Source organism: Rhinolophus sinicus, linkage group LG05 (genome assembly GCF_036562045.2).
Source record: "Rhinolophus sinicus isolate RSC01 linkage group LG05, ASM3656204v1, whole genome shotgun sequence".
Lineage (NCBI taxonomy): Eukaryota > Metazoa > Chordata > Mammalia > Chiroptera > Rhinolophidae > Rhinolophus > Rhinolophus sinicus.
Genome location: NC_133755.1, coordinates 77,607,321 through 77,615,260, shown reverse-complemented (window position 1 = coordinate 77,615,260; position 7,940 = coordinate 77,607,321). Strand labels below are relative to the sequence as shown.

The 7,940-nt window shown below is 40.4% G+C and overlaps 1 non-coding gene and 1 pseudogene across 1 annotated transcript; one reads left to right on the top strand and one right to left on the bottom strand.

Moving 5' to 3' along the window:
• Positions 1-4,798: 4,798 nt before the first annotated feature.
• LOC109438959 (small ribosomal subunit protein eS4, X isoform) lies at positions 4,799-6,470 on the bottom strand (annotated as a pseudogene).
• Positions 6,471-6,593: 123 nt separating this feature from the next.
• TRNAA-AGC (transfer RNA alanine (anticodon AGC)) lies at positions 6,594-6,665 on the top strand. The gene has a single exon. It is a non-coding gene; the product is annotated as a tRNA-Ala (tRNA).
• The last annotated feature ends 1,275 nt before the right edge of the window (positions 6,666-7,940 follow it).

Sequence of the window (7,940 nt, the reverse complement as noted above, 5' to 3'; positions counted from 1 at the left end):
TCTCTTTCTTCTCCTTCTGGTATGCCCATTATTCTTATATTGCTCTTTCTGATGGAGTCAGAAAGTTCTTGTAGAGTTCTTTCATTTCTTTTAAGTCTCAAGTCTCTTTCTTCTTCCATCTGTGTAATTTCCAGTTTTCTGTCTTTGATGTCACTAATTCTTTCCTCCATCTGGTCAACTCTACTACCTAAGCTGGTTATTTCATTCTTAATTTCTTCTATTAAGTTCTTAATCTCCAGAAATTCTATTTTGTTCTTTTTTAAAATTTCAATCTCCTTTGTAAAATGCTCATGCTGTTCTTTGATTGTGTTTCTGAGTTCATTTAACTGCCTATCTGTGTTTTCTTGTATCTTGTTGAGTTTTTTCAGAATTTCAATCTTGAATTCTCTATCATTTAAGTCACATATTTCTGTATCTTTAAGTGCCTTTTCTGGAGACTTTTCGCTTTCTTTCTGAGCTATCTTGTTGCCTTGGTTATTCGTGGCAATTACTGATTTACTATTTCTCTTCCTAGACATCTACAGGAGTGGGTTCTGCATCAGGTTGATAGGAAGAGGTCTTTCTTTTGTTTTCCAGTACTTGTTGGTAGAATGTTTTATTTTTTCTCCGACTGCAGCCTATTTTTCCTTTCCCACATGGTAGTGCTATGTTTTCTCTGCACTATTCCAGCTTCTCACACAATGGGTGGATTCCCTGGGAGACGGGCTTCTCCTCTGTTAGTAGTTCATCTAGGTCACAGGGCGCAGTGTCCCGGTGGGTATGCGGAGAGCTTTTTATGTTCCAAAGCTCTTCCAGGTCCAGATACAGAGCCCGTATGCTTCAGCAGTTCTGTTTACTCCTGCAGGTATCTGCCCAGATAGGTGGGGCCAGGGGCGGGGTGAGTTGTGAGAGGTGGCCCAGAGCAATGGAGGCGACCACCACCACAGCCAGTCCTGCTTCCACAGCTCCCTCCCCTTTGCCAGAACTAGTTGGGTTCCGAATTTGTGTCTGCGGTCCACAGTTCTCAGAACAGCAAATATTCTATTCTTTTGATCTGACAGTGCTACTGTTCTGCTTCTAGCATTGGGCAGGTGGGGGCGGGGCGAGCTCTGGGAGGGGAGGGAGGGGGCGGCTAGTCTCAGTGCCTAAGGTTTCTGTTCTCTGCTCGGTAGTGAGGGCTTAAACCACCGTTTTCAGCCTTCTTCCTTTAGTCTTTTCTATTAGGTCTCTGACATGAGCGTTGGGTTCAGCCGTGTTATATGCTGCCCCCTCAGCCCTGTGGGCCATAAGCGGAGCCCTAGCAGTCCGAGTTCTTCTCTCTCCCGCAGCTGCGGTGGTTCCGGGAAGCAGCGAGCTCGGAGCACTGAGCTAGGTCTGCGTCCTATGCCTGCGCGGCTCCATCTCTGCACTTCTCCCTTTCCTCCTCCCTCGCTCGTGCGATTCTCCCACCTGTAGGTGATTTCGGTAGTGGGCCTCTTCGTCTTGCCTGTCTGCTGTGCAGGGAGTCCTTTGTGGAGTTATTGTTGTTCAATTCATTGTAAATTCAAGGGGAGCTTTACAGAGGCTCACCTCACGCCGCCATTTTGATGACCTGCTTTTGGATAGTTTCTTAGAAATGGGATTTATAGGTCAAAGGGTGAATAAAAATATAATTTATCTAGATACTGCAAATTTCCTTCCCTTAAGATTGTATCACTTCCCTTTCCTATCAGCAGTCCATGAAAGGACCAATTTCTCTGCAACCTTGACAACAGAGTATGCTATCTGACTTTTGGAGTTTAACCAATCTGATGGGTGAAAAATGATATCAGAGTATAAATGTAGATGTATTTCCTTTATTGTGAGGGAACTCTTCTCATATGGATAAGAACCATTTGCATTTCCTTTTTTGTTAACTCTATTCATATCTCTAAACTACTTTTTTTCTGTAGGTTTGTTGGCCTTTTCCTTTTTATTAAAATTTTTATTTATATATGAGAAATAGTAACCATTTATCATGATATAAATAGCCAATAAAATTTTCTATCTTATTATTTAAAATTTTCTTTGCTTATTGTGTTTTTCAATTGAAAAGTTTTTTCTTTAAGGTTTATACAATCATATTTATTAATATTTACAATATTGCTTTTAGATTTTGAGCCATATTTAGGCAATTTTGTTACTCCTTAGGTTATAGAGGAGTTCATCCACATTGTCTTTTTGTGCTTGTATGGTTTCTCTTTTTTTAACACTTAAAATTTTAATACATTTGGAATTTATCCTGGTGTGCAGGGTGAAGAATGGATTCAATTTTATTATTTCCCATGTGATTATCCAATTATTTCCACATTACGAATTGAGAAGGTCATCTTTTCCTTGTTGATATGAGGTACTGCCTTTATTATAAACTATTTTTCTTTGCATCTGGGTTTATTATAGGACTTCTATTCTCTGTGCTAATAACAAACTACTGCAATTATAGAGGTTCTATCGTATGCTTTAATGTTTGCTGCCCCCCTCCTGGCTTTTGCTCTTATATTTTAGGGATTTCCTGGATATTATTAATTGCTTGTTCTTCTTTATAAAAATTGCTCAGTTCCAGAAAGAAAAAAGATGTTACTTTTTAATTTTAATTGGGATCGCATTCAATTTATAAATTGTCTTAAGAGAAAGTGTCATTTATATAAAGTTGAGTCTTTTTCTACTGCAATATGGCATGTTTTAAAAACGTTTAATATATATTTGTGACTTCCAGGATTGTATTATAGTTTTCTTCACATAGGTCTTGGAAATTTCTAGTTAAGTTTATAACCAGGAATTTTTGTCTCTTTCTTTCTAAATTTTCCTTCCTTTCCCCCTTTTTTTTGTAGTAACTTTTTTTCATTTTGGGAGATTTTTCAGGTATATAATCATAACTCTGAACCATAATATAGTTTTCCTTGATTCTTTCAATTCTTATGCCTTTACCTGTCTTGTAATTGCTTTTACAACTGTCTCCAACCTGACAATAAATAGCAGTGGTAATAGCTGGCATCCTTAATTTGTTCCTGCCTTTAGTAGCAAAGCCTCTAGTGTTTCCCAATGAATGAAATGCTTGCTTTTGAATATATATATATATATATATATATATATATATATATATATATACATTCAAAAGAGTATATTTATAAATATACTCTTGGAATACACACACACACACACACACACACACACACACACATATATATATAAAATTGAGAAGTGTCTATCAATTCTTGTCTATTGAGTGCTTTAAGCGTATTTGTATTAGTTTCTTAAGGCTGCTATAACAATTACCACAAACTGGGTGGCTTAAAATAATAGGAATATATTCTCTTACAGTTTTCTAGGCTGGAAGTCCAAAATCAAGGTGGCAGCCGGACCATGCTCCCTCTGAAGTCTCTAGTGAAGAATCCTGTTTTGTCTCATTTTAGTTTTGGTGGCTCCCAGCAATCCTTGGCTTATAGTTGCACGCTTCAGTCTCTGCCTCCGTCATCACATGGCCTTCTTCCCTCTGTGTGTCTCTGTCTCTTTTTATAAGGACATTAGTCATTGGATTTAGAGCTCACCCTAATCCAATGTGACCTCATCTTAACTAATTCTATCCACAAAGATCCTATTTCTAAATAAGGTCAATTTTTAGATTGCAAAGGGACATGAATTTTTGGAGTATATTGTACACCCACTACAATATTAAATATTTGTTGACTTTTGTCAAATCCTTTTCTCCATTTATGGAGATATCATGTATGCTTTTTCTTTTTATCTCTACGATGAATTACATTACTGTTGTTAAAGATAAACCAGAGCTGGACAGTAGCTAAAATGGTCAAAACAGATTTCATTCAGGAATATTGCAATAAGGGAAAAGAGACTTCAGTATAGAACCAGGATCAACTCCAAATACAGCATGGGTAAGTGAGACCTATAGCTGAGTAGCAGGGTGGGGGTCCATGGATAGAACACGACTAAGAGGAAACATCAGGGGTAAGGTAGGATTTTGGACAAACCAATCCAACAGAATCCTGACTGAAGGCAGGCCAAGGTAATCAAACATCGCCTGATGGATGGAAGATGATGAGGAACCCAATTACATATCAAGGGTGATCAGATATGGAGGATGGGGGATTCTGTTCTGTCTTTACTCTTACCCAAGAATTGGACTAGCTAGATAACTTACATGAGTTAAACAGAAATAATTTTACCTAAGACAGATACACCCTCTAGCTAAACCAACTTAGCAGGACTTTTGTTATAACTGGACAACACAGAGATGAAAACAGAAATCCAAAAGTAAAGGGCTAGTTAAAAAAGAGTTCAGGGGACCCTGAATACAGTTTGGTCAAGGAGAGAATCTTTTTCACTGTCTTCCTTAATAATGAGTGATTTTTGTATTTCTGGAATAAACCCAACTTGGACATCCAATATTAGTATTTTTAATATGCTGTTGGGTTCTGTTTGCTAATAATTTTGTTTAATATTTGGGCATTAAGTTTCTTATATTTCATTTATGAAATTGGCCTGTAGTTTTCATTTTTGGTGCAAACTGAAAAAGTTTGTGGTGAGTATTATATTCACTACAAAATTAATTGGAAGTTTTTTTTTTTTTCTATTTCTGCGCTTTGAATAATTTAGGTAACATCATGATTTTCTCATATTTAACAGTTTGGTAGAATTTCCTTGTGAACATATTTGAGTCTGGTGCCCTTTTTCGGGGGCATGCCAATTCAACCATTTCCCCCCCCCCCTAAAGTTATGATTTGTTTGAACTTTCTGTCTCTACGAGGATTAATTTGGGTATGCTGTATTTATCTACAAAATTCACTTCATCTAAGTTTTTAAATCATTTGCTGAGTTATGTTACGATGTTTCTTATGATTTTTAAAAAGATCTGTTTTGATGGTTATTTCCTCTAGTCAGTTCTTTGTATATTTGCACTTTTTTTCCTTTTTGGTTAGGTTGGCTAGAGGTTTGTCTATTTTGACTTTTCAAATATCCAGATGCTTTGCTTATTAGTTCTACTTTTTAAACGATTATTAAGTTCATTGGTGTAACATTGGTTAGTAAAATTAGATAGGTTAGTAAAATGTACAATTCTGTAATACATCATCTACATATTGCATTGTGTGTTCACCACCTAGTCAGTTCTCCTTCCATCGCCATATAATTGATCCTCTTTTCGCTCTTCTACTTTTTTCTTTTTGCTATATTATCTTCAATTAAGTACAAAGACTCTGCTAATCATGTCACCTGGAGATCATTTCACCCACTGCTCTGTTTGGCCGCCAGTCTCGTCTCATCTCTCTCTTCCGCAATGGTGAGGCAGACACCCTTTCCACGGGGAAGAGAAGTCCATGGCTTGTTGTGTTTGCCAATAACAAAAATGTTGGAGAGCTGGGTGGCAAAGCTGTTGCCATTGGCCTCTTCACATGAACCACATCAAAAGAACCAGGGTGTCGCTCTCTGTTGGTGATCACACTACTTCTTCCCAGGTTGGCACCTCCGGTCACCATGCACAGGTTACCAGTGTCACGCTTGATGAAACCAGTAATTTTGCCGGTTTCCAAATCGATATGAATGGTGTCGTTCACCTTGATGAGGGCACCAGGGTAAGGATGGGTCACAAGATGCAGGATTCCTTTTGTGCCCACAAAGATCTTTCTCACTGCACCACTCGAACTTGGCCTCCTTGGGTGTAACACGCAAAGCGACCCTTGGTGTCGCAGGTCAGACGGAAGTTCTCTCCTGTCTTGTGGATGCTGATGACATCCATCCATCAAACCACCGGGGGAGGTTACGTCTGTTCGGACGTTGCCAACAATCTCAATGAACCGCTGCTTGCAGACCTTCTGTACGTCATCTCCTGTTAGGGCACATTCAGTCTGTTTCTTAGGAAGATGGTCAGAGGGAGACATTCTCTCAGCTCGTGGGGACCGGTGGATGGACAAGGAGCACACACATCGGTCAGTTTATCCACGTCCAGTGCTTCGGAGCTGCTACGCGCTCCGGACGCTTATTGGGACCATGAGCCGTGGCTGCGCTGGGTGCAGACAGAGAAAGAGCTCCCTCTCTACTTTTGGGAGGGTGGTTGAACCAGTCCAGCTGCACGGAAGGCTGACGAAGGGTTAACGAGCTTCGCAGGGCTGAGTGGTGGGCCCGCCGGGGGGCGTTCGTCGCGCACGCGTCTTCTCTCCTCTGCCGCAGACACCAACCGCTCTGAGTTTGTCCTTCCGTTTTTCCTCCGCCTCTGGAACTAATATGGTCTCTCGTTTTGTATCCCCCGCATTATGCTTTGTGACTTTTTGCAGCTCTTTAAAGCATCCGGGAAAGAGGGGAGGAGAGAGTGAAGACTGGAGAGAAGACGTTTCTCCCCGGGCTCTTGTAGAGGCGGGGGAAGTGAGTCCAGCCTGGCAGGAGCAGACACACGCCAGGACTGCCAACCCGCGCTTCAGGTCTAGGATGCAGTGTACTCTTCTTTCAGCAAGACGGGACATAGGACGTGTATGTAAAATTTCGGAAACGGCAGAATTACGTAGAGCGGATTTTGGCTTGGTACCAACTTGTACCAAATGGCTGTATTCTGTCTTGAATACATTTCCTGGCGCGGCGCGCTGCCAGGGGGTGTAGCTCAGTGGTAGAGCGCGTGCTTAGCATGCACGAGGCCCCGGGTTCAATCCCCGGCACCTCCAGCTTTAGTCTTCAGTTTTTCACTCTTTTCCTTGCTCACAAGAAAGTGAAATTCTCACCATGATTTGCTACCGGTCTCTGCTCCCCGGGCTGAGCAACACCAACCGCGGCTGCGGGAGCAAAAGGAGGAGATGGAACGAGAAGACGGACTGCGCGCTGACCAGCTCGAGGTTCCGAAACCGTGACGAGCACGTCACCACACGGACCTTTGGTTCCATTTTGCAGTATGATTAATAAATCAGGAAAGAAAAGATAAGGAGGCAAAGATTGAACAAAAGACAAACACAGGCCCTCAGACAATTCGTGTCAGTTTTTTGTTTGTGGTTGTTTTTGTTTTCTGAGCCGCGTTGATCATGATCAGACTGCAGGTTTAGCAAGAAGAAAAGCGGAACCTTCCAAACTGGGAAATAAATTCATCTTCGTCAGTGAATAAGCAGAAATGACACTTCGGCCGAAACAGCCGAACTATATACTTCCATCGGGAAGTATATTTGGCTAAAGATCTCAAAATTCACGGATCAATTTCTCCTTCTGTTCTGTCTTTACTTTCACCGAGAATTGGACTGGCTAGGTAATTTACAGGAGTTAAACAGAAATAATTTTACCTGAGACAGATGCGCCCTCTATCGGGAAGCAATTTATCAGACCCTTGGTCAGCTGGTCAGCGTGGACCTCGGACCCAAAGAGCTGGTGATACCTGAGAGTGTGTTAGAAATGCAGAATGTCAGCTGCATCCCCGACCTACTGAACTAGAAACCGCATTTCAACAGGGTCTCCAAGTGATCCCTTTGCATATTAAAGTTTGAGAAGCACTGGTTTGAGTGCTGTGACCTGGATTAAGAAGGTATATAATATAAATACATCACTGTATTTTTATTTTTTCCCAATTTCCTATTCCAATGTACAAAAAATAATTGCAAAAATGTATTTCTATTCTTGAACCATTTTTTTTGTTCTAATCATTAAACTTGTTCCCCCCTCCATGGTAATATGATATTATTAATATTTTTAATCAATATACATAATTGAATTTGATGTGAAGTTTCTTTTGCCTCTTAATACAAATTTTGCAAGTTTTGCAATCAAGATTGTGCTTACTTCCAATATGAACTGGGAAGTTGGTATCTTTTTTTCTGTTTGGCAACATTTTAAACAAGATAAGATTTTGTAATCATTTCAAAACTCAGAGCTGCCTCCTCTTCCTCACCAAATCCTCAGGAACTTTTGTGTTAACCCCCTTTTGTATACTAAATCCTGTGATAGATTTGAAGATCCAA